Raw genomic sequence first — 24,920 nt, 5'->3', positions numbered from 1 at the left:
CCCTTCCGGCCTACCATAAACACTCGCCCCGTTTAGTCGCCTTTTACGAGAGGCAGGAGATTCCCTACGCGAAGTCTTTAACGTCCGCGCCTACAGCGCGCTCTCGTCAATTTCATCCAGTGAATAACACTATGTCACGGTTTTTTTTTAATATTTCAACTGATTCCTATATACGTAGTGGCCTTTCCACACCACCCAGTAGGTAGCCACGTTGGCGCAATGAGATTTTTGGATACATGTGTAAGTTCTCCCCTTCCGGCCTACCATAAACACTCGCCCCGTTTAGTCGCCTTTTACGAGAGGCAGGAGATTCCGTACGCGAAGTCTTTAACGTCCGCGCCTACAGCGCGCTCTCGTCAATTTCATCCAGTGAATAACACTATGTCACGGTTTTTTTTAATATTTCAAGAAGTCCTACGTACGTAGTGGCCTTTCCACACCACCCAGTAGGTAGCCACGTCGGCGCGATGAGATTTTTTGAATACAAGTGTAATGTCACCTCTTCCGGCCTACCATAAAACACTCGCCCCGTTTAGTTGCCTAATACGTCAGGCACGGAATATCGTATCCGTATTCTTTAACGTCCGGGCCTACAGCGTGTGGTCGTCAAATTCATCCGGTGAATAACACAATGTCACGGTTTTTTTTAATATTTCAACTAAGTCCAATATGCGTAGTGGCCTTTCCACACCACCCAGTAGGTAGCCACGTCGGCGCTATGAGACTTTTGGATACATGTGTAAGTTCTCCCCTTCCGGCCTACTATAAAACACTCGCCCCGTTTAGTCGCATTTTACGACATGCACGGAATATCGTATCCGTATTCTTTAACGTCCGGTCCTACAGCGCGTCGTCGTCAGTTTCATCCAGTGAATAACACAATGTCACGGTTTTTTTAAATATTTCAACTAAGTCCTATATACGTAGTGGCCTTTCCACACCACCCAGTAGGTAGCCACGTCGGCGCGATGAGATTTTTTGAATACAAGTGTAATGTCACCCCTTCCGGCCTACCATAAAACACTCGCCCCGTTAAGTCGCCTTCTACGACAGGCATGGAAATTGATGGCGTGTTCTTTAACGTCCGCGTTTACAGGCCGTACTCGTCAATTTCATCCAGTGAATAACACAATGTCACGGTTGTTTTTAAATATTTCAATTAAGTCCTATATACGTAGTGGCCTTTCCACACCACCCAGTAGGTAGCCACGTCGGCGCGATGAGATTTTTTGAATACAAGTGTAATGTCACCTCTTCCGGCCTACCATAAAACACTCGCCCCGTTTAGTTGCCTAATACGTCAGGCACGGAATATCGTATCCGTATTCTTTAACGTCCGGGCCTACAGCGCGTGGTCGTCAAATTCATCCAGTGAATAACACAATGTCACGGTTTTTTTTTAATATTTCAACTAAGTCCAATATGCGTAGTGGCCTTTCCACACCACCCAGTAGGTAGCCACGTCGGCGCGATGAGATTTTTGGATACATGTGTAAGTTCTCCCCTTCCGGCCTACTATAAAACACTCGCCCCGTTTAGTCGCCTTTTCCGACATGCACGGAATATCGTATCCGTATTCTTTAACGTCCGGGCCTGCAGCGCGTGGTCGTCAGTTTCATCCAGTGAATAACACAATGTCATGGTTTTTTTTTAATATTTCAACTAAGTCCTATATACGTAGTGGCCTTTCCACACCACCCAGTAGGTAGCCACGTCGGCGCAATGAGATTTTTGGATACATGTGTAAGTTCTCCCCTTCCGGCCTACCATAAACACTCGCCCCGTTTAGTCGCCTTTTACGAGAGGCAGGAGATTCCCTACGCGAAGTCTTTAACGTCCGCGCCTACAGCGCGCTCTCGTCAATTTCATCCAGTGAATAACACTATGTCACGGTTTTTTTTTAATATTTCAAGTAAGTCCTATATACGTAGTGGCCTTTCCACACCACCCAGTAGGTAGCCACGTCGGCGCGATGAGAGTTTTTGAATACAAGTGTTTAGTCACCCCTTCCGGCCTACCATAAAACACTCGCCCCGGTTAGTCGCCTTTTACGAAAGGCACGGAATATCGTATCCGTATTCTTTAACGTCCGGGCCTACAGCGTGTGGTCGTCAGTTTCATCCAGTGAATAACACAATGTCACGGTTTTTTTTTAATATTTCAAGTAAGTCCTATATACGTAGTGGCCTTTCCACACCACCCAGTAGGTAGCCACGTCGGCGCAATGAGATTTTTAGATACATGTGTAGGTTCTCCCCTTCCGGCCTACCATAAACACTCGCCCCGTTTAGTCGCCTTTTACGAGAGGCAGGAGATTCCGTACGCGAAGTCTTTAACGTCCGCGCCTACAGCGCGCTCTCGTCAATTTCATCCAGTGAATAACACTATGTCACGGTTTTTTTTAATATTTCAAGTAAGTCCTACGTACGTAGTGGCCTTTCCACACCAACCAGTAGGTAGCCACGTCGGCGCGATGAGATTTTTTGAATACAAGTGTAATGTTTCCCCTTCCGGCCTACCATAAAACACTCGCCCCGTTTAGTTGCCTAATACGTCAAGCACGGAATATCGTATCCGTATTCTTTAACGACCGGGCCTACAGCGCGTGGTCGTCAAATTCATCCAGTGAATAACACAATGTCACGGTTTTTTTTTAATATTTCAACTAAGTCCAATATGCGTAGTGGCCTTTCCACACCACCCAGTAGGTAGCCATGTCGGCGCGATGAGATTTTTGGATACATGTGTAAGTTCTCCCCTTTCGGCCTACTATAAAACACTCGCCCCGTTTAGTCGCCTTTTACGACATTCACGGAATATCATATCCGTATTCTTTAACGTCCGGGCCTGCAGCGCGTGTTCGTCAGATTCATCCAGTGAATAACAAAATGTCACGGTTTTTTTTTAATATTTCAACTAAGTCCTATATACGTAGTGGCGTTTCCACACCACATAGTAGGTAGCCACGTCGGCGCGATGAGATTTTTGGATACATGTGTATGTTCTCCCCTTTCGGCCTACCATAAACACTCGCCCCGTTTAGTCGCCTTTTACGAGAGGCAGGAGATTCCGTACGCGAAGTCTTTAACGTCCGCACCTACAGCGCGTTCTCGTCAATTTCATCTAGTGAATAACACAATGTCACGGTTTTTTTTTAATATTTCAACTAAGTCCTATATACGTAGTGGCCTTTCCACACCACCTTGTAGGTAGCCACGTCTTGGCGATCTGATTTTTTGAAGACAAGTGTAATGTCTCCCCGTCCGGCCTACCAAAAGCACTCGCCCCGTTAAGTCGCCTTTAACGACAGGCAGGGAAATTGATGGCGTGTTCTTTAACGTCCGCATTCACAGGCCGTACTCGTCCATTTCATCCAGTGTATTACACAATGTCACGGTTTTTTCGTATATTTCAACTAAGTCCTATATACGTAGTGGCGTTTCCACACCACACGGTAGTCTGCCACGTCGGCGCGAAGAGGTTTTTGGATACATGTGTAAGATCACCCCTTCCGGCCTACCATAAACACTCGCCCCGTTTAGTCGCCTTTTACGACAGGCACGGAATATCGTATCCGTATTCTTTAACGTCCGGGCCTACAGCGCGTGGTCGTCAGTTTCATCCAGTGAATAACACAATGTCACGGTTTTTTTTTAATATTTCAACTAACTCCTATATACGTAGTGGCGTTCCCACACCATCCAGTAGGTAGCTACTTCGGCGCGATGAGATTTTTTGAATACAAGTGTAAGTTCTCCCCTTCCGGCCTACCATAAAACACTCGCCTCGTTAAGTCGCCTTCTACGACAGGCATGGAAATTGATGGCGTGTTCTTTAACGTCCGCGTTTACAGGCCGTACTCGTCAATTTCATCCAGTGAATAACACAATGTCACGGTTTTTTTTAAATATTTCAACTAAGTCCTATATTCGTAGTGGCCTCTCCACACCACCCAGTAGGTAGCCACGTCGGCGCGATGAGATTTTTTGAATACAAGTGTAATGTCACCTCTTCCGGCCTACCATAAAACACTCGCCCCGTTTAGTTGCCTAATACGTCAGGCACGGAATATCGTATCCGTATTCTTTAACGTCCGGGCCTACAGCGCGTGGTCGTCAAATTCATCCAGTGAATAACACAATGTCACGGTTTTTTTTAAATATTTCACTAAGTCCAATATGCGTAGTGGCCTCTCCACACCACCCAGTAGGTAGCCACGTCGGCGCGATGAGATTTTTTGAATACAAGTGTAATGTCACCTCTTCCGGCCTACCATAAAACACTCGCCCCGTTTAGTTGCCTAATACGTCAGGCACGGAATATCGTATCCGTATTCTTTAACGTCCGGGCCTACAGCGCGTGGTCGTCAAATTCATCCAGTGAATAACACAATGTCACGGTTTTTTTTAAATATTTCACTAAGTCCAATATGCGTAGTGGCCTTTCCACACCACCCAGTAGGTAGCCACGTCGGCGCGATGAGATTTTTGGATACATGTGTAAGTTCTCCCCTTCCGGCCTACTATAAAACACTCGCCCCGTTTAGTCGCCTTTTCCGACATGCACGGAATATCGTATCCGTATTCTTTAACGTCCGGGCCTGCAGCGCGTGGTCGTCAGTTTCATCCAGTGAATAACACAATGTCACGGTTTTTTTTTAATATTTCAACTGATTCCTATATACGTAGTGGCCTTTCCACACCACCCAGTAGGTAGCCACGTTGGCGCAATGAGATTTTTGGATACATGTGTAAGTTCTCCCCTTCCGGCCTACCATAAACACTCGCCCCGTTTAGTCGCCTTTTACGAGAGGCAGGAGATTCCGTACGCGAAGTCTTTAACGTCCGCGCCTACAGCGCGCTCTCGTCAATTTCATCCAGTGAATAACACTATGTCACGGTTTTTTTTAATATTTCAAGAAGTCCTACATACGTAGTGGCCTTTCCACACCACCCAGTAGGTAGCCACGTCGGCGCGATGAGATTTTTTGAATACAAGTGTAATGTCACCTCTTCCGGCCTACCATAAAACACTCGCCCCGTTTAGTTGCCTAATACGTCAGGCACGGAATATCGTATCCGTATTCTTTAACGTCCGGGCCTACAGCGTGTGGTCGTCAAATTCATCCGGTGAATAACACAATGTCACGGTTTTTTTTAATATTTCAACTAAGTCCAATATGCGTAGTGGCCTTTCCACACCACCCAGTAGGTAGCCACGTCGGCGCTATGAGACTTTTGGATACATGTGTAAGTTCTCCCCTTCCGGCCTACTATAAAACACTCGCCCCGTTTAGTCGCCTTTTCCGACATGCACGGAATATCGTATCCGTATTCTTTAACGTCCGGGCCTGCAGCGCGTCGTCGTCAGTTTCATCCAGTGAATAACACAATGTCACGGTTTTTTTTAAATATTTCAACTAAGTCCTATATACGTAGTGGCCTTTCCACACCACCCAGTAGGTAGCCACGTCGGCGCGATGAGATTTTTTGAATACAAGTGTAATGTCACCCCTTCCGGCCTACCATAAAACACTCGCCCCGTTAAGTCGCCTTCTACGACAGGCTTGGAAATTGATGGCGTGTTCTTTAACGTCCGCGTTTACAGGCCGTACTCGTCAATTTCATCCAGTGAATAACACAATGTCACTGTTGTTTTTAAATATTTCAATTAAGTCCTATATACGTAGTGGCGTTTCCACACCACCCAGTAGGTAGCCACGTCGGCGCGATGAGATTTTTTGAATACAAGTGTAATGTCACCTCTTCCGGCCTACCATAAAACACTCGCCCCGTTTAGTTGCCTAATACGTCAGGCACGGAATATCGTATCCGTATTCTTTAACGTCCGGGCCTACAGCGCGTGGTCGTCAAATTCATCCAGTGAATAACACAATGTCACGGTTTTTTTTTAATATTTCAACTAAGTCCAATATGCGTAGTGGCCTTTCCACACCACCCAGTAGGTAGCCACGTCGGCGCGATGAGATTTTTGGATACATGTGTAAGTTCTCCCCTTCCGGCCTACTATAAAACACTCGCCCCGTTTAGTCGCCTTTTCCGACATTCACGGAATATCATATCCGTATTCTTTAACGTCCGGGCCTGCAGCGCGTGTTCGTCAGATTCATCCAGTGAATAACAAAATGTCACGGTTTTTTTTTAATATTTCAACTAAGTCCTATATACGTAGTGGCGTTTCCACACCACATAGTAGGTAGCCACGTCGGCGCGATGAGATTTTTGGATACATGTGTATGTTCTCCCCTTCCGGCCTACCATAAACACTCGCCCCGTTTAGTCGCCTTTTACGAGAGGCAGGAGATTCCCTACGCGAAGTCTTTAACGTCCGCGCCTACAGCGCGCTCTCGTCAATTTCATCCAGTGAATAACACTATGTCACGGTTTTTTTTTAATATTTCAAGTAAGTCCTACGTACGTAGTGGCCTTTCCACACCACCCAGTAGGTAGCCACGTCGGCGCGATGAGATTTTTTGAATTCAAGTGTAATATCACACCGTCCGGCCTACCATAAAATACTCGCCCCGTTTAGTCGCCTTTAACGACAGGCAGGGAAATTGATGGAGTGTTCTTTAACGTCCGCGTTTACAGGCCGTACTCGTCAATTTCATCCAGTGAATAACGCAATGTCACGGTTTTTTTTAAATATTTCAACTAAGTCCTATATACGTAGTGGCCTTTCCACACCACCCAGTAGGTAGCCACGTCGGCGCGATGAGATTTTTTGAATACAAGTGTAATGTCACCTCTTCCGGCCTACCATAAAACACTCGCCCCGTTTAGTTGCCTAATACGTCAGGCACGGAATATCGTATCCGTATTCTTTAACGTCCGGGCCTACAGCGCGTGGTCGTCAAATTCATCCAGTGAATAACACAATGTCACGGTTTTTTTTAAATATTTCAACTAAGTCCAATATGCGTAGTGGCCTTTCCACACCACCCAGTAGGTAGCCACGTCGGCGCGATGAGATTTTTGGATACATGTGTAAGTTCTCCCCTTCCGGCCTACCATAAACACTCGCCCCGTTTAGTCGCCTTTTACGAGAGGCAGGAGATTCCGTACGCGAAGTCTTTAACGTCCGCGCCTACAGCGCGTTCTCGTCAATTTCATCCAGTGAATAACACTATGTCACGGTTTTTTTTTAATATTTCATGTAAGTCCTACGTACGTAGTGGCCTTTCTACACCACCCAGTAGGTAGCCACGTCGGCGCGATGAGAGTTTTTGAATACAAGTGTTTAGTCACCCCTTTCGGCCTACCATAAAACATTCGCCCCGTTTAGTCGCCTTTTACGAAATTCACGGAATATCGTATCCGTATTCTTTAACGTCCGGGCCTACAGCGTGTGGTCGTCAGTTTCATCCAGTGAATAACACAATGTCACGGTTTTTTTTAATATTTCAAGTAAGTCCTATATACGTAGTGGCGTTTCCACACCACCCAGTAGGTAGCCACGTCGGCGCGATGAGATTTTTGGATACATGTGTAACTTCTCCCCTTCCGGCCTACCATAAACACTCGCCCCGTTTAGTCGCTTTTACGACAGGCACGGAATATCGTATCCGTATTCTTTAACGTCAAGGCCTACAGCGCGTGGTCGTCAGTGTCATCCAGTGAATAACACAATGTCACGGTTTTTTTTTTTATTTCAACTAAGTCCTATATACGTAGTGGCCTTTCCACACCACCCAGTAAGTAGCCACGTCGGCGCGATGAGATTTTTTGAATACAATTGTAATGTCACCCCTCCCGGCATACTATAAAACACTCGCCCCGTTTAGTCGCCTTTTACGAAAGGCACGGAATATCGTATCCGTATTCTTTAACGTCCGGGCCTACAGCGTGTGGTCGTCAGTTTCGTCCAGTGAATAACACAATGTCACGGTTTTTTTTTAATATTTCAACTAAGTCCTATATACGTAGTGGCCTTTCCACACCACCCAGTAGGTAGCCACGTCGGCGCGATGAGATTTGTGGATACATGTGTAAGTTCTCCCCTTCCGGCCTACCATAAACACTCGCCCCGTTTAGTCGCCTTTTACGAGAGGCAGGAGATTCCGTACGCGATGTCTTTAACGTCCGCGCCTACAGCGCGTGGTCGTCAAATTCATCCAGTGAATAACACAATGTCACGGCTTTTTTTTAATATTTCAACTAAGTCCAATATGCGTAGTGGCCTTTCCACACCACCCAGTAGGTAGCCACGTCGGCGCGATGAGATTTTTTGAATACAATTGTAATGTCACCCCTCCCGGCATACTATAAAACACTCGCCCCGTTTAGTCGCCTTTTACGAAAGGCACGGAATATCGTATCCGTATTCTTTAACGTCCGGGCCTACAGCGTGTGGTCGTCAGTTTCGTCCAGTGAATAACACAATGTCACGGTTTTTTTTTAATATTTCAACTAAGTCCTATATACGTAGTGGCCTTTCCACACCACCCAGTAGGTAGCCACGTCGGCGCGATGAGATTTGTGGATACATGTGTAAGTTCCCCCCTTCCGGCCTACCATAAACACTCGCCCCGTTTAGACGCCTTTTACGAGAGGCAGGAGATTCCGTACGCGAAGTCTTTAACGTCCGCGCCTACAGCGCGTTCTCGTCAATTTCATCCAGTGAATAACACTATGTCACGGTTTTTTTTTAATATTTCAAGTAAGTCCTACGTACGTAGTGGCCTTTCTACACCACCCAGTAGGTAGCCACGTCGGCGCGATGAGAGTTTTTGAATACAAGTGTTTAGTCACCCCTTCCGGCCTACCATAAAACATTCGCCCCGTTTAGTCGCCTTTTACGAAAGGCACGGAATATCGTATCCGTATTCTTTAACGTCCGGGCCTACAGCGTGTGGTCGTCAGTTTCATCCAGTGAATAACACAATGTCACGGTTTTTTTTAATATTTCAAGTAAGTCCTATATACGTAGTGGCGATTCCACACCACCCAGTAGGTAGCCACGTCAGCGCGATGAGATTTTTGGATACATGTGTAACTTCTCCCCTTCCGGCCTACCATAAACACTCGCCCCGTTTAGTCGCTTTTACGACAGGCACGGAATATCGTATCCGTATTCTTTAACGTCAAGGCCTACAGCGCGTGGTCGTCAGTGTCATCCAGTGAATAACACTATGTCACGGTTTTTTTTTAATATTTCAAGTAAGTCCTACGTACGTAGTGGCCTTTCCACACCACCCAGTAGGTAGCCACGTCGGCGCGATGAGATTTTTTGAATACAAGTGTAATGTCACCTCTTCCGGCCTACCATAAAACACTCGCCCCGTTTAGTTGCCTAATACGTCAGGCACGGAATATCGTATCCGTATTCTTTAACGTCCGGGCCTACAGCGCGTGGTCGTCAAATTCATCCAGTGAATAACACAATGTCACGGTTTTTTTTTAATATTTCAACTAAGTCCAATATGCGTAGTGGCCTTTCCACACCACCCAGTAGGTAGCCACGTCGGCGCGATGAGATTTTTGGATACATGTGTAAGTTCTCCCCTTCCGGCCTACTATAAAACACTCGCCCCGTTTAGTCGCCTTTTCCGACATGCACGGAATATCGTATCCGTATTCTTTAACGTCCGGGCCTGCAGCGCGTGGTCGTCAGTTTCATCCAGTGAATAACACAATGTCATGGTTTTTTTTTAATATTTCAACTAAGTCCTATATACGTAGTGGCCTTTCCACACCACCCAGTAGGTAGCCACGTCGGCGCAATGAGATTTTTGGATACATGTGTAAGTTCTCCCCTTCCGGCCTACCATAAACACTCGCCCCGTTTAGTCGCCTTTTACGAGAGGCAGGAGATTCCCTACGCGAAGTCTTTAACGTCCGCGCCTACAGCGCGCTCTCGTCAATTTCATCCAGTGAATAACACTATGTCACGGTTTTTTTTTAATATTTCAAGTAAGTCCTATATACGTAGTGGCCTTTCCACACCACCCAGTAGGTAGCCACGTCGGCGCGATGAGAGTTTTTGAATACAAGTGTTTAGTCACCCCTTCCGGCCTACCATAAAACACTCGCCCCGGTTAGTCGCCTTTTACGAAAGGCACGGAATATCGTATCCGTATTCTTTAACGTCCGGGCCTACAGCGTGTGGTCGTCAGTTTCATCCAGTGAATAACACAATGTCACGGTTTTTTTTTAATATTTCAAGTAAGTCCTATATACGTAGTGGCCTTTCCACACCACCCAGTAGGTAGCCACGTCGGCGCAATGAGATTTTTAGATACATGTGTAGGTTCTCCCCTTCCGGCCTACCATAAACACTCGCCCCGTTTAGTCGCCTTTTACGAGAGGCAGGAGATTCCGTACGCGAAGTCTTTAACGTCCGCGCCTACAGCGCGCTCTCGTCAATTTCATCCAGTGAATAACACTATGTCACGGTTTTTTTTAATATTTCAAGTAAGTCCTACGTACGTAGTGGACTTTCCACACCAACCAGTAGGTAGCCACGTCGGCGCGATGAGATTTTTTGAATACAAGTGTAATGTTTCCCCTTCCGGCCTACCATAAAACACTCGCCCCGTTTAGTTGCCTAATACGTCAAGCACGGAATATCGTATCCGTATTCTTTAACGACCGGGCCTACAGCGCGTGGTCGTCAAATTCATCCAGTGAATAACACAATGTCACGGTTTTTTTTTAATATTTCAACTAAGTCCAATATGCGTAGTGGCCTTTCCACACCACCCAGTAGGTAGCCATGTCGGCGCGATGAGATTTTTGGATACATGTGTAAGTTCTCCCCTTCCGGCCTACTATAAAACACTCGCCCCGTTTAGTCGCATTTTACGACATGCACGGAATATCCTATCCGTATTCTTTAACGTCCGGTCCTACAGCGCGTGGTCGTCAGTTTCATCCAGTGAATAACACAATGTCACGGTTTTTTTTAATATTTCAACTAAGTCCTATATACGTAGTGGCCTTTCCACACCACCCAGTAGGTCGCCACGTCGGCGCGATGAGATTTTTGGATACATGTGTAAGTTCTCCCCTTCCGGCCTACTATAAAACACTCGCCCCGTTTAGTCGCCTTTTCCGACATGCACGGAATATCGTATCCGTATTCTTTAACGTCCGGGCCAGCAGCGCGTGGTCGTCAGTTTCATCCAGTGAATAACACAATGTCACGGTTTTTTTTTAATATTTCAACTGATTCCTATATACGTAGTGGCCTTTCCACACCACCCAGTAGGTAGCCACGTTGGCGCAATGAGATTTTTGGATACATGTGTAAGTTCTCCCCTTCCGGCCTACCATAAACACTCGCCCCGTTTAGTCGCCTTTTACGAGAGGCAGGAGATTCCGTACGCGAAGTCTTTAACGTCCGCGCCTACAGCGCGCTCTCGTCAATTTCATCCAGTGAATAACACTATGTCACGGTTTTTTTTAATATTTCAAGAAGTCCTACGTACGTAGTGGCCTTTCCACACCACCCAGTAGGTAGCCACGTCGGCGCGTTGAGATTTTTTGAATACAAGTGTAATGTCACCTCTTCCGGCCTACCATAAAACACTCGCCCCGTTTAGTTGCCTAATACGTCAGGCACGGAATATCGTATCCGTATTCTTTAACGTCCGGGCCTACAGCGTGTGGTCGTCAAATTCATCCGGTGAATAACACAATGTCACGGTTTTTTTTAATATTTCAACTAAGTCCAATATGCGTAGTGGCCTTTCCACACCACCCAGTAGGTAGCCACGTCGGCGCTATGAGACTTTTGGATACATGTGTAAGTTCTCCCCTTCCGGCCTACTATAAAACACTCGCCCCGTTTAGTCGCATTTTACGACATGCACGGAATATCGTATCCGTATTCTTTAACGTCCGGTCCTACAGCGCGTCGTCGTCAGTTTCATCCAGTGAATAACACAATGTCACGGTTTTTTTAAATATTTCAACTAAGTCCTATATACGTAGTGGCCTTTCCACACCACACAGTAGGTAGCCACGTCGGCGCGATGAGATTTTTTGAATACAAGTGTAATGTCACCCCTTCCGGCCTACCATAAAACACTCGCCCCGTTAAGTCGCCTTCTACGACAGGCATGGAAATTGATGGCGTGTTCTTTAACGTCCGCGTTTACAGGCCGTACTCGTCAATTTCATCCAGTGAATAACACAATGTCACGGTTGTTTTTAAATATTTCAATTAAGTCCTATATACGTAGTGGCCTTTCCACACCACCCAGTAGGTAGCCACGTCGGCGCGATGAGATTTTTTGAATACAAGTGTAATGTCACCTCTTCCGGCCTACCATAAAACACTCGCCCCGTTTAGTTGCCTAATACGTCAGGCACGGAATATCGTATCCGTATTCTTTAACGTCCGGGCCTACAGCGCGTGGTCGTCAAATTCATCCAGTGAATAACACAATGTCACGGTTTTTTTTTAATATTTCAACTAAGTCCAATATGCGTAGTGGCCTTTCCACACCACCCAGTAGGTAGCCACGTCGGCGCGATGAGATTTTTGGATACATGTGTAAGTTCTCCCCTTCCGGCCTACTATAAAACACTCGCCCCGTTTAGTCGCCTTTTCCGACATGCACGGAATATCGTATCCGTATTCTTTAACGTCCGGGCCTGCAGCGCGTGGTCGTCAGTTTCATCCAGTGAATAACACAATGTCATGGTTTTTTTTTAATATTTCAACTAAGTCCTATATACGTAGTGGCCTTTCCACACCACCCAGTAGGTAGCCACGTCGGCGCAATGAGATTTTTGGATACATGTGTAAGTTCTCCCCTTCCGGCCTACCATAAACACTCGCCCCGTTTAGTCGCCTTTTACGAGAGGCAGGAGATTCCCTACGCGAAGTCTTTAACGTCCGCGCCTACAGCGCGCTCTCGTCAATTTCATCCAGTGAATAACACTATGTCACGGTTTTTTTTTAATATTTCAAGTAAGTCCTATATACGTAGTGGCCTTTCCACACCACCCAGTAGGTAGCCACGTCGGCGCGATGAGAGTTTTTGAATACAAGTGTTTAGTCACCCCTTCCGGCCTACCATAAAACACTCGCCCCGGTTAGTCGCCTTTTACGAAAGGCACGGAATATCGTATCCGTATTCTTTAACGTCCGGGCCTACAGCGTGTGGTCGTCAGTTTCATCCAGTGAATAACACAATGTCACGGTTTTTTTTTAATATTTCAAGTAAGTCCTATATACGTAGTGGCCTTTCCACACCACCCAGTAGGTAGCCACGTCGGCGCAATGAGATTTTTAGATACATGTGTAGGTTCTCCCCTTCCGGCCTACCATAAACACTCGCCCCGTTTAGTCGCCTTTTACGAGAGGCAGGAGATTCCGTACGCGAAGTCTTTAACGTCCGCGCCTACAGCGCGCTCTCGTCAATTTCATCCAGTGAATAACACTATGTCACGGTTTTTTTTAATATTTCAAGTAAGTCCTACGTACGTAGTGGACTTTCCACACCAACCAGTAGGTAGCCACGTCGGCGCGATGAGATTTTTTGAATACAAGTGTAATGTTTCCCCTTCCGGCCTACCATAAAACACTCGCCCCGTTTAGTTGCCTAATACGTCAAGCACGGAATATCGTATCCGTATTCTTTAACGACCGGGCCTACAGCGCGTGGTCGTCAAATTCATCCAGTGAATAACACAATGTCACGGTTTTTTTTTAATATTTCAACTAAGTCCAATATGCGTAGTGGCCTTTCCACACCACCCAGTAGGTAGCCATGTCGGCGCGATGAGATTTTTGGATACATGTGTAAGTTCTCCCCTTCCGGCCTACTATAAAACACTCGCCCCGTTTAGTCGCATTTTACGACATGCACGGAATATCCTATCCGTATTCTTTAACGTCCGGTCCTACAGCGCGTGGTCGTCAGTTTCATCCAGTGAATAACACAATGTCACGGTTTTTTTTAATATTTCAACTAAGTCCTATATACGTAGTGGCCTTTCCACACCACCCAGTAGGTCGCCACGTTGGCGCAATGAGATTTTTGGATACATGTGTAAGTTCTCCCCTTCCGGCCTACCATAAACACTCGCCCCGTTTAGTCGCCTTTTACGAGAGGCAGGAGATTCCGTACGCGAAGTCTTTAACGTCCGCGCCTACAGCGCGCTCTCGTCAATTTCATCCAGTGAATAACACTATGTCACGGTTTTTTTTAATATTTCAAGAAGTCCTACGTACGTAGTGGCCTTTCCACACCACCCAGTAGGTAGCCACGTCGGCGCGATGAGATTTTTTGAATACAAGTGTAATGTCACCCCTTCCGGCCTACCATAAAACACTCGCCCCGTTAAGTCGCCTTCTACGACAGGCATGGAAATTGATGGCGTGTTCTTTAACGTCCGCGTTTACAGGCCGTACTCGTCAATTTCATCCAGTGAATAACACAATGTCACGGTTGTTTTTAAATATTTCAATTAAGTCCTATATACGTAGTGGCCTTTCCACACCACCCAGTAGGTAGCCACGTCGGCGCGATGAGATTTTTTGAATACAAGTGTAATGTCACCTCTTCCGGCCTACCATAAAACACTCGCCCCGTTTAGTTGCCTAATACGTCAGGCACGGAATATCGTATCCGTATTCTTTAACGTCCGGGCCTACAGCGCGTGGTCGTCAAATTCATCCAGTGAATAACACAATGTCACGGTTTTTTTTTAATATTTCAACTAAGTCCAATATGCGTAGTGGCCTTTCCACACCACCCAGTAGGTAGCCACGTCGGCGCGATGAGATTTTTGGATACATGTGTAAGTTCTCCCCTTCCGGCCTACTATAAAACACTCGCCCCGTTTAGTCGCCTTTTCCGACATGCACGGAATATCGTATCCGTATTCTTTAACGTCCGGGCCTACAGCGCGTGGTCGTCAAATTCATCCAGTGAATAACACAATGTCACGGTTTTTTTTAAATATTTCAACTAAGTCCAATATGCGTAGTGGCCTTTCCACACCACCCAGTAGGTAGCCACGTCGGCGCGATGAGATTTTTGGATACATGTGTAAGTTCTCCCCTTCCGGCCTACCATAAACACTCGCCCCGTTTAGTCGCCTTTTACGAGAGGCAGGAGATTCCGTACGCGAAGTCTTTAACGTCCGCGCCTACAGCGCGTTCTCGTCAATTTCATCCAGTGAATAACACTATGTCACGGTTTTTTTTTAATATTTCATGTAAGTCCTACGTACGTAGTGGCCTTTCTACACCACCCAGTAGGTAGCCACGTCGGCGCGATGAGAGTTTTTGAATACAAGTGTTTAGTCACCCCTTTCGGCCTACCATAAAACATTCGCCCCGTTTAGTCGCCTTTTACGAAATTCACGGAATATCGTATCCGTATTCTTTAACGTCCGGGCCTACAGCGTGTGGTCGTCAGTTTCATCCAGTGAATAACACAATGTCACGGTTTTTTTTAATATTTCAAGTAAGTCCTATATACGTAGTGGCGTTTCCACACCACCCAGTAGGTAGCCACGTCGGCGCGATGAGATTTTTGGATACATGTGTAACTTCTCCCCTTCCGGCCTACCATAAACACTCGCCCCGTTTAGTCGCTTTTACGACAGGCACGGAATATCGTATCCGTATTCTTTAACGTCAAGGCCTACAGCGCGTGGTCGTCAGTGTCATCCAGTGAATAACACAATGTCACGGTTTTTTTTTTTATTTCAACTAAGTCCTATATACGTAGTGGCCTTTCCACACCACCCAGTAAGTAGCCACGTCGGCGCGATGAGATTTTTTGAATACAATTGTAATGTCACCCCTCCCGGCATACTATAAAACACTCGCCCCGTTTAGTCGCCTTTTACGAAAGGCACGGAATATCGTATCCGTATTCTTTAACGTCCGGGCCTACAGCGTGTGGTCGTCAGTTTCGTCCAGTGAATAACACAATGTCACGGTTTTTTTTTAATATTTCAACTAAGTCCTATATACGTAGTGGCCTTTCCACACCACCCAGTAGGTAGCCACGTCGGCGCGATGAGATTTGTGGATACATGTGTAAGTTCTCCCCTTCCGGCCTACCATAAACACTCGCCCCGTTTAGTCGCCTTTTACGAGAGGCAGGAGATTCCGTACGCGATGTCTTTAACGTCCGCGCCTACAGCGCGTGGTCGTCAAATTCATCCAGTGAATAACACAATGTCACGGCTTTTTTTTAATATTTCAACTAAGTCCAATATGCGTAGTGGCCTTTCCACACCACCCAGTAGGTAGCCACGTCGGCGCGATGAGATTTTTTGAATACAATTGTAATGTCACCCCTCCCGGCATACTATAAAACACTCGCCCCGTTTAGTCGCCTTTTACGAAAGGCACGGAATATCGTATCCGTATTCTTTAACGTCCGGGCCTACAGCGTGTGGTCGTCAGTTTCGTCCAGTGAATAACACAATGTCACGGTTTTTTTTTAATATTTCAACTAAGTCCTATATACGTAGTGGCCTTTCCACACCACCCAGTAGGTAGCCACGTCGGCGCGATGAGATTTGTGGATACATGTGTAAGTTCCCCCCTTCCGGCCTACCATAAACACTCGCCCCGTTTAGACGCCTTTTACGAGAGGCAGGAGATTCCGTACGCGAAGTCTTTAACGTCCGCGCCTACAGCGCGTTCTCGTCAATTTCATCCAGTGAATAACACTATGTCACGGTTTTTTTTTAATATTTCAAGTAAGTCCTACGTACGTAGTGGCCTTTCTACACCACCCAGTAGGTAGCCACGTCGGCGCGATGAGAGTTTTTGAATACAAGTGTTTAGTCACCCCTTCCGGCCTACCATAAAACATTCGCCCCGTTTAGTCGCCTTTTACGAAAGGCACGGAATATCGTATCCGTATTCTTTAACGTCCGGGCCTACAGCGTGTGGTCGTCAGTTTCATCCAGTGAATAACACAATGTCACGGTTTTTTTTAATATTTCAAGTAAGTCCTATATACGTAGTGGCGATTCCACACCACCCAGTAGGTAGCCACGTCAGCGCGATGAGATTTTTGGATACATGTGTAACTTCTCCCCTTCCGGCCTACCATAAACACTCGCCCCGTTTAGTCGCTTTTACGACAGGCACGGAATATCGTATCCGTATTCTTTAACGTCAAGGCCTACAGCGCGTGGTCGTCAGTGTCATCCAGTGAATAACACTATGTCACGGTTTTTTTTTAATATTTCAAGTAAGTCCTACGTACGTAGTGGCCTTTCCACACCACCCAGTAGGTAGCCACGTCGGCGCGATGAGATTTTTTGAATACAAGTGTAATGTCACCTCTTCCGGCCTACCATAAAACACTCGCCCCGTTTAGTTGCCTAATACGTCAGGCACGGAATATCGTATCCGTATTCTTTAACGTCCGGGCCTACAGCGCGTGGTCGTCAAATTCATCCAGTGAATAACACAATGTCACGGTTTTTTTTTAATATTTCAACTAAGTCCAATATGCGTAGTGGCCTTTCCACACCACCCAGTAGGTAGCCACGTCGGCGCGATGAGATTTTTGGATACATGTGTAAGTTCTCCCCTTCCGGCCTACTATAAAACACTCGCCCCGTTTAGTCGCCTTTTACGAGAGGCAGGAGATTCCCTACGCGAAGTCTTTAACGTCCGCGCCTACAGCGCGCTCTCGTCAATTTCATCCAGTGAATAACACTATGTCACGGTTTTTTTTTAATATTTCAAGTAAGTCCTATATACGTAGTGGCCTTTCCACACCACCCAGTAGGTAGCCACGTCGGCGCGATGAGAGTTTTTGAATACAAGTGTTTAGTCACCCCTTCCGGCCTACCATAAAACACTCGCCCCGGTTAGTCGCCTTTTACGAAAGGCACGGAATATCGTATCCGTATTCTTTAACGTCCGGGCCTACAGCGTGTGGTCGTCAGTTTCATCCAGTGAATAACACAATGTCACGGTTTTTTTTTAATATTTCAAGTAAGTCCTATATACGTAGTGGCCTTTCCACACCACCCAGTAGGTAGCCACGTCGGCGCAATGAGATTTTTAGATACATGTGTAGGTTCTCCCCTTCCGGCCTACCATAAACACTCGCCCCGTTTAGTCGCCTTTTACGAGAGGCAGGAGATTCCGTACGCGAAGTCTTTAACGTCCGCGCCTACAGCGCGCTCTCGTCAATTTCATCCAGTGAATAACACTATGTCACGGTTTTTTTTAATATTTCAAGTAAGTCCTACGTACGTAGTGGACTTTCCACACCAACCAGTAGGTAGCCACGTCGGCGCGATGAGATTTTTTGAATACAAGTGTAATGTTTCCCCTTCCGGCCTACCATAAAACACTCGCCCCGTTTAGTTGCCTAATACGTCAAGCACGGAATATCGTATCCGTATTCTTTAACGACCGGGCCTACAGCGCGTGGTCGTCAAATTCATCCAGTGAATAACACAATGTCACGGTTTTTTTTTAATATTTCAACTAAGTCCAATATGCGTAGTGGCCTTTCCACACCACCCAGTAGGTAGCCATGTCGGCGCGATGAGATTTTTGGATACATGTGTAAGTTCTCCCCTTCCGGCCTACTATAAAACACTCGCCCCGTTTAGTCGCATTTTACGACATGCACGGAATATCCTATCCGTATTCTTTAACGTCCGGTCCTACAGCGCGTGGTCGTCAGTTTCATCCAGTGAATAACACAATGTCACGGTTTTTTTTAATATTTCAACTAAGTCCTATATACGTAGTGGCCTTTCCACACCACCCAGTAGGTCGCCACGTCGGCGCGATGAGATTTTTGGATACATGTGTAAGTTCTCCCCTTCCGGCCTACTATAAAACACTCGCCCCGTTTAGTCGCCTTTTCCGACATGCACGGAATATCGTATCCGTATTCTTTAACGTCCGGGCCAGCAGCGCGTGGTCGTCAGTTTCATCCAGTGAATAACACAATGTCACGGTTTTTTTTTAATATTTCAACTGATTCCTATATACGTAGTGGCCTTTCCACACCACCCAGTAGGTAGCCACGTTGGCGCAATGAGATTTTTGGATACATGTGTAAGTTCTCCCCTTCCGGCCTACCATAAACACTCGCCCCGTTTAGTCGCCTTTTACGAGAGGCAGGAGATTCCGTACGCGAAGTCTTTAACGTCCGCGCCTACAGCGCGCTCTCGTCAATTTCATCCAGTGAATAACACTATGTCACGGTTTTTTTTAATATTTCAAGAAGTCCTACGTACGTAGTGGCCTTTCCACACCACCCAGTAGGTAGCCACGTCGGCGCGTTGAGATTTTTTGAATACAAGTGTAATGTCACCTCTTCCGGCCTACCATAAAACACTCGCCCCGTTTAGTTGCCTAATACGTCAGGCACGGAATATCGTATCCGTATTCTTTAACGTCCGGGCCTACAGCGTGTGGTCGTCAAATTCATCCGGTGAATAACACAATGTCACGGTTTTTTTTAATATTTCAACTAAGTCCAATATGCGTAGTGGCCTTTCCACACCACCCAGTAGGTAGCCACGTCGGCGCTATGAGACTTTTGGATACATGTGTAAGTTCTCCCCTTCCGGCCTACTATAAAACACTCGCCCCGTTTAGTCGCATTTTACGACATGCACGGAATATCGTATCCGTATTCTTTAACGTCCGGTCCTACAGCGCGTCGTCGTCAGTTTCATCCAGTGAATAACACAATGTCACGGTTTTTTTAAATATTTCAACTAAGTCCTATATACGTAGTGGCCTTTCCACACCACACAGTAGGTAGCCACGTCGGCGCGATGAGATTTTTTGAATACAAGTGTAATGTCACCCCTTCCGGCCTACCATAAAACACTCGCCCCGTTAAGTCGCCTTCTACGACAGGCATGGAAATTGATGGCGTGTTCTTTAACGTCCGCGTTTACAGGCCGTACTCGTCAATTTCATCCAGTGAATAACACAATGTCACGGTTGTTTTTAAATATTTCAATTAAGTCCTATATACGTAGTGGCCTTTCCACACCACCCAGTAGGTAGCCACGTCGGCGCGATGAGATTTTTTGAATACAAGTGTAATGTCACCTCTTCCGGCCTACCATAAAACACTCGCCCCGTTTAGTTGCCTAATACGTCAGGCACGGAATATCGTATCCGTATTCTTTAACGTCCGGGCCTACAGCGCGTGGTCGTCAAATTCATCCAGTGAATAACACAATGTCACGGTTTTTTTTTAATATTTCAACTAAGTCCAATATGCGTAGTGGCCTTTCCACACCACCCAGTAGGTAGCCACGTCGGCGCGATGAGATTTTTGGATACATGTGTAAGTTCTCCCCTTCCGGCCTACTATAAAACACTCGCCCCGTTTAGTCGCCTTTTCCGACATGCACGGAATATCGTATCCGTATTCTTTAACGTCCGGGCCTGCAGCGCGTGGTCGTCAGTTTCATCCAGTGAATAACACAATGTCATGGTTTTTTTTTAATATTTCAACTAAGTCCTATATACGTAGTGGCCTTTCCACACCACCCAGTAGGTAGCCACGTCGGCGCAATGAGATTTTTGGATACATGTGTAAGTTCTCCCCTTCCGGCCTACCATAAACACTCGCCCCGTTTAGTCGCCTTTTACGAGAGGCAGGAGATTCCCTACGCGAAGTCTTTAACGTCCGCGCCTACAGCGCGCTCTCGTCAATTTCATCCAGTGAATAACACTATGTCACGGTTTTTTTTTAATATTTCAAGTAAGTCCTATATACGTAGTGGCCTTTCCACACCACCCAGTAGGTAGCCACGTCGGCGCGATGAGAGTTTTTGAATACAAGTGTTTAGTCACCCCTTCCGGCCTACCATAAAACACTCGCCCCGGTTAGTCGCCTTTTACGAAAGGCACGGAATATCGTATCCGTATTCTTTAACGTCCGGGCCTACAGCGTGTGGTCGTCAGTTTCATCCAGTGAATAACACAATGTCACGGTTTTTTTTTAATATTTCAAGTAAGTCCTATATACGTAGTGGCCTTTCCACACCACCCAGTAGGTAGCCACGTCGGCGCAATGAGATTTTTAGATACATGTGTAGGTTCTCCCCTTCCGGCCTACCATAAACACTCGCCCCGTTTAGTCGCCTTTTACGAGAGGCAGGAGATTCCGTACGCGAAGTCTTTAACGTCCGCGCCTACAGCGCGCTCTCGTCAATTTCATCCAGTGAATAACACTATGTCACGGTTTTTTTTAATATTTCAAGTAAGTCCTACGTACGTAGTGGACTTTCCACACCAACCAGTAGGTAGCCACGTCGGCGCGATGAGATTTTTTGAATACAAGTGTAATGTTTCCCCTTCCGGCCTACCATAAAACACTCGCCCCGTTTAGTTGCCTAATACGTCAAGCACGGAATATCGTATCCGTATTCTTTAACGACCGGGCCTACAGCGCGTGGTCGTCAAATTCATCCAGTGAATAACACAATGTCACGGTTTTTTTTTAATATTTCAACTAAGTCCAATATGCGTAGTGGCCTTTCCACACCACCCAGTAGGTAGCCATGTCGGCGCGATGAGATTTTTGGATACATGTGTAAGTTCTCCCCTTCCGGCCTACTATAAAACACTCGCCCCGTTTAGTCGCATTTTACGACATGCACGGAATATCCTATCCGTATTCTTTAACGTCCGGTCCTACAGCGCGTGGTCGTCAGTTTCATCCAGTGAATAACACAATGTCACGGTTTTTTTTAATATTTCAACTAAGTCCTATATACGTAGTGGCCTTTCCACACCACCCAGTAGGTCGCCACGTTGGCGCAATGAGATTTTTGGATACATGTGTAAGTTCTCCCCTTCCGGCCTACCATAAACACTCGCCCCGTTTAGTCGCCTTTTACGAGAGGCAGGAGATTCCGTACGCGAAGTCTTTAACGTCCGCGCCTACAGCGCGCTCTCGTCAATTTCATCCAGTGAATAACACTATGTCACGGTTTTTTTTAATATTTCAAGAAGTCCTACGTACGTAGTGGCCTTTCCACACCACCCAGTAGGTAGCCACGTCGGCGCGATGAGATTTTTTGAATACAAGTGTAATGTCACCCCTTCCGGCCTACCATAAAACACTCGCCCCGTTAAGTCGCCTTCTACGACAGGCATGGAAATTGATGGCGTGTTCTTTAACGTCCGCGTTTACAGGCCGTACTCGTCAATTTCATCCAGTGAATAACACAATGTCACGGTTGTTTTTAAATATTTCAATTAAGTCCTATATACGTAGTGGCCTTTCCACACCACCCAGTAGGTAGCCACGTCGGCGCGATGAGATTTTTTGAATACAAGTGTAATGTCACCTCTTCCGGCCTACCATAAAACACTCGCCCCGTTTAGTTGCCTAATACGTCAGGCACGGAATATCGTATCCGTATTCTTTAACGTCCGGGCCTACAGCGCGTGGTCGTCAAATTCATCCAGTGAATAACACAATGTCACGGTTTTTTTTTAATATTTCAACTAAGTCCAATATGCGTAGTGGCCTTTCCACACCACCCAGTAGGTAGCCACGTCGGCGCGATGAGATTTTTGGATACATGTGTAAGTTCTCCCCTTCCGGCCTACTATAAAACACTCGCCCCGTTTAGTCGCCTTTTCCGACATGCACGGAATATTGTATCCGTATTCTTTAACGTCCGCGCCTACAGCGCGCTCTCGTCAATTTCATCCAGTGAATAACACAATGTCACGGTTTTTTTTAATATTTCAACTAAGTCCTATATACGTAGTGGCCTTTCCACACCACCCAGTAGGTCGCCACGTTGGCGCAATGAGATTTTTTGAATACAAGTGTAATGTTTCCCCTTCCGGCCTACCATAAAACACTCGCCCCGTTTAGTTGCCTAATACGTCAAGCACGGAATATCGTATCCGTATTCTTTAACGACCGGGCCTACAGCGCGTGGTCGTCAAATTCATCCAGTGAATAACACAATGTCACGGTTTTTTTTTAATATTTCAACTAAGTCCAATATGCGTAGTGGCCTTTCCACACCACCCAGTAGGTAGCCATGTCGGCGCGATGAGATTTTTGGATACATGTGTAAGTTCTCCCCTTTCGGCCTACTATAAAACACTCGCCCCGTTTAGTCGCCTTTTACGACATTCACGGAATATCATATCCGTATTCTTTAACGTCCGGGCCTGCAGCGCGTGTTCGTCAGATTCATCCAGTGAATAACAAAATGTCACGGTTTTTTTTTAATATTTCAACTAAGTCCTATATACGTAGTGGCGTTTCCACACCACATAGTAGGTAGCCACGTCGGCGCGATGAGATTTTTGGATACATGTGTATGTTCTCCCCTTTCGGCCTACCATAAACACTCGCCCCGTTTAGTCGCCTTTTACGAGAGGCAGGAGATTCCGTACGCGAAGTCTTTAACGTCCGCACCTACAGCGCGTTCTCGTCAATTTCATCTAGTGAATAACACAATGTCACGGTTTTTTTTTAATATTTCAACTAAGTCCTGTATACGTAGTGGCCTTTCCACACCACCTTGTAGGTAGCCACGTCTTGGCGATGTGATTTTTTGAAGACAAGTGTAATGTCTCCCCGTCCGGCCTACCAAAAGCACTCGCCCCGTTAAGTCGCCTTTAACGACAGGCAGGGAAATTGATGGCGTGTTCTTTAACGTCCGCATTCACAGGCCGTACTCGTCCATTTCATCCAGTGTATTACACAATGTCACGGTTTTTTCGTATATTTCAACTAAGTCCTATATACGTAGTGGCGTTTCCACACCACACGGTAGTCTGCCACGTCGGCGCGAAGAGGTTTTTGGATACATGTGTAAGATCACCCCTTCCGGCCTACCATAAACACTCGCCCCGTTTAGTCGCCTTTTACGACAGGCACGGAATATCGTATCCGTATTCTTTAACGTCCGGGCCTACAGCGCGTGGTCGTCAGTTTCATCCAGTGAATAACACAATGTCACGGTTTTTTTTTAATATTTCAACTAACTCCTATATACGTAGTGGCGTTCCCACACCATCCAGTAGGTAGCTACTTCGGCGCGATGAGATTTTTTGAATACAAGTGTAAGTTCTCCCCTTCCGGCCTACTATAAAACACTCGCCCCGTTTAGTCGCATTTTACGACATGCACGGAATATCCTATCCGTATTCTTTAACGTCCGGTCCTACAGCGCGTGGTCGTCAGTTTCATCCAGTGAATAACACAATGTCACGGTTTTTTTTAATATTTCAACTAAGTCCTATATACGTAGTGGCCTTTCCACACCACCCAGTAGGTCGCCACGTCGGCGCGATGAGATTTTTTGAATACAAGTGTAATGTCACCCCTTCCGGACTACCATAAAACACTCGCCTCGTTAAGTCGCCTTCTACGACAGGCATGGAAATTGATGGCGTGTTCTTTAACGTCCGCGTTTACAGGCCGTACTCGTCAATTTCATCCAGTGAATAACACAATGTCACGGTTTTTTTTAAATATTTCAACTAAGTCCTATATTCGTAGTGGCCTCTCCACACCACCCAGTAGGTAGCCACGTCGGCGCGATGAGATTTTTTGAATACAAGTGTAATGTCACCTCTTCCGGCCTACCATAAAACACTCGCCCCGTTTAGTTGCCTAATACGTCAGGCACGGAATATCGTATCCGTATTCTTTAACGTCCGGGCCTACAGCGCGTGGTCGTCAAATTCATCCAGTGAATAACACAATGTCACGGTTTTTTTTAAATATTTCACTAAGTCCAATATGCGTAGTGGCCTTTCCACACCACCCAGTAGGTAGCCACGTCGGCGCGATGAGATTTTTGGATACATGTGTAAGTTCTCCCCTTCCGGCCTACTATAAAACACTCGCCCCGTTTAGTCGCCTTTTCCGACATGCACGGAATATCGTATCCGTATTCTTTAACGTCCGGGCCTGCAGCGCGTGGTCGTCAGTT

The sequence above is a fragment of the Lycorma delicatula genome, chromosome 13, assembly GCF_047948215.1.
Source record: "Lycorma delicatula isolate Av1 chromosome 13, ASM4794821v1, whole genome shotgun sequence".
Lineage (NCBI taxonomy): Eukaryota > Metazoa > Arthropoda > Insecta > Hemiptera > Fulgoridae > Lycorma > Lycorma delicatula.
This window is presented reverse-complemented; position numbering follows the sequence as displayed.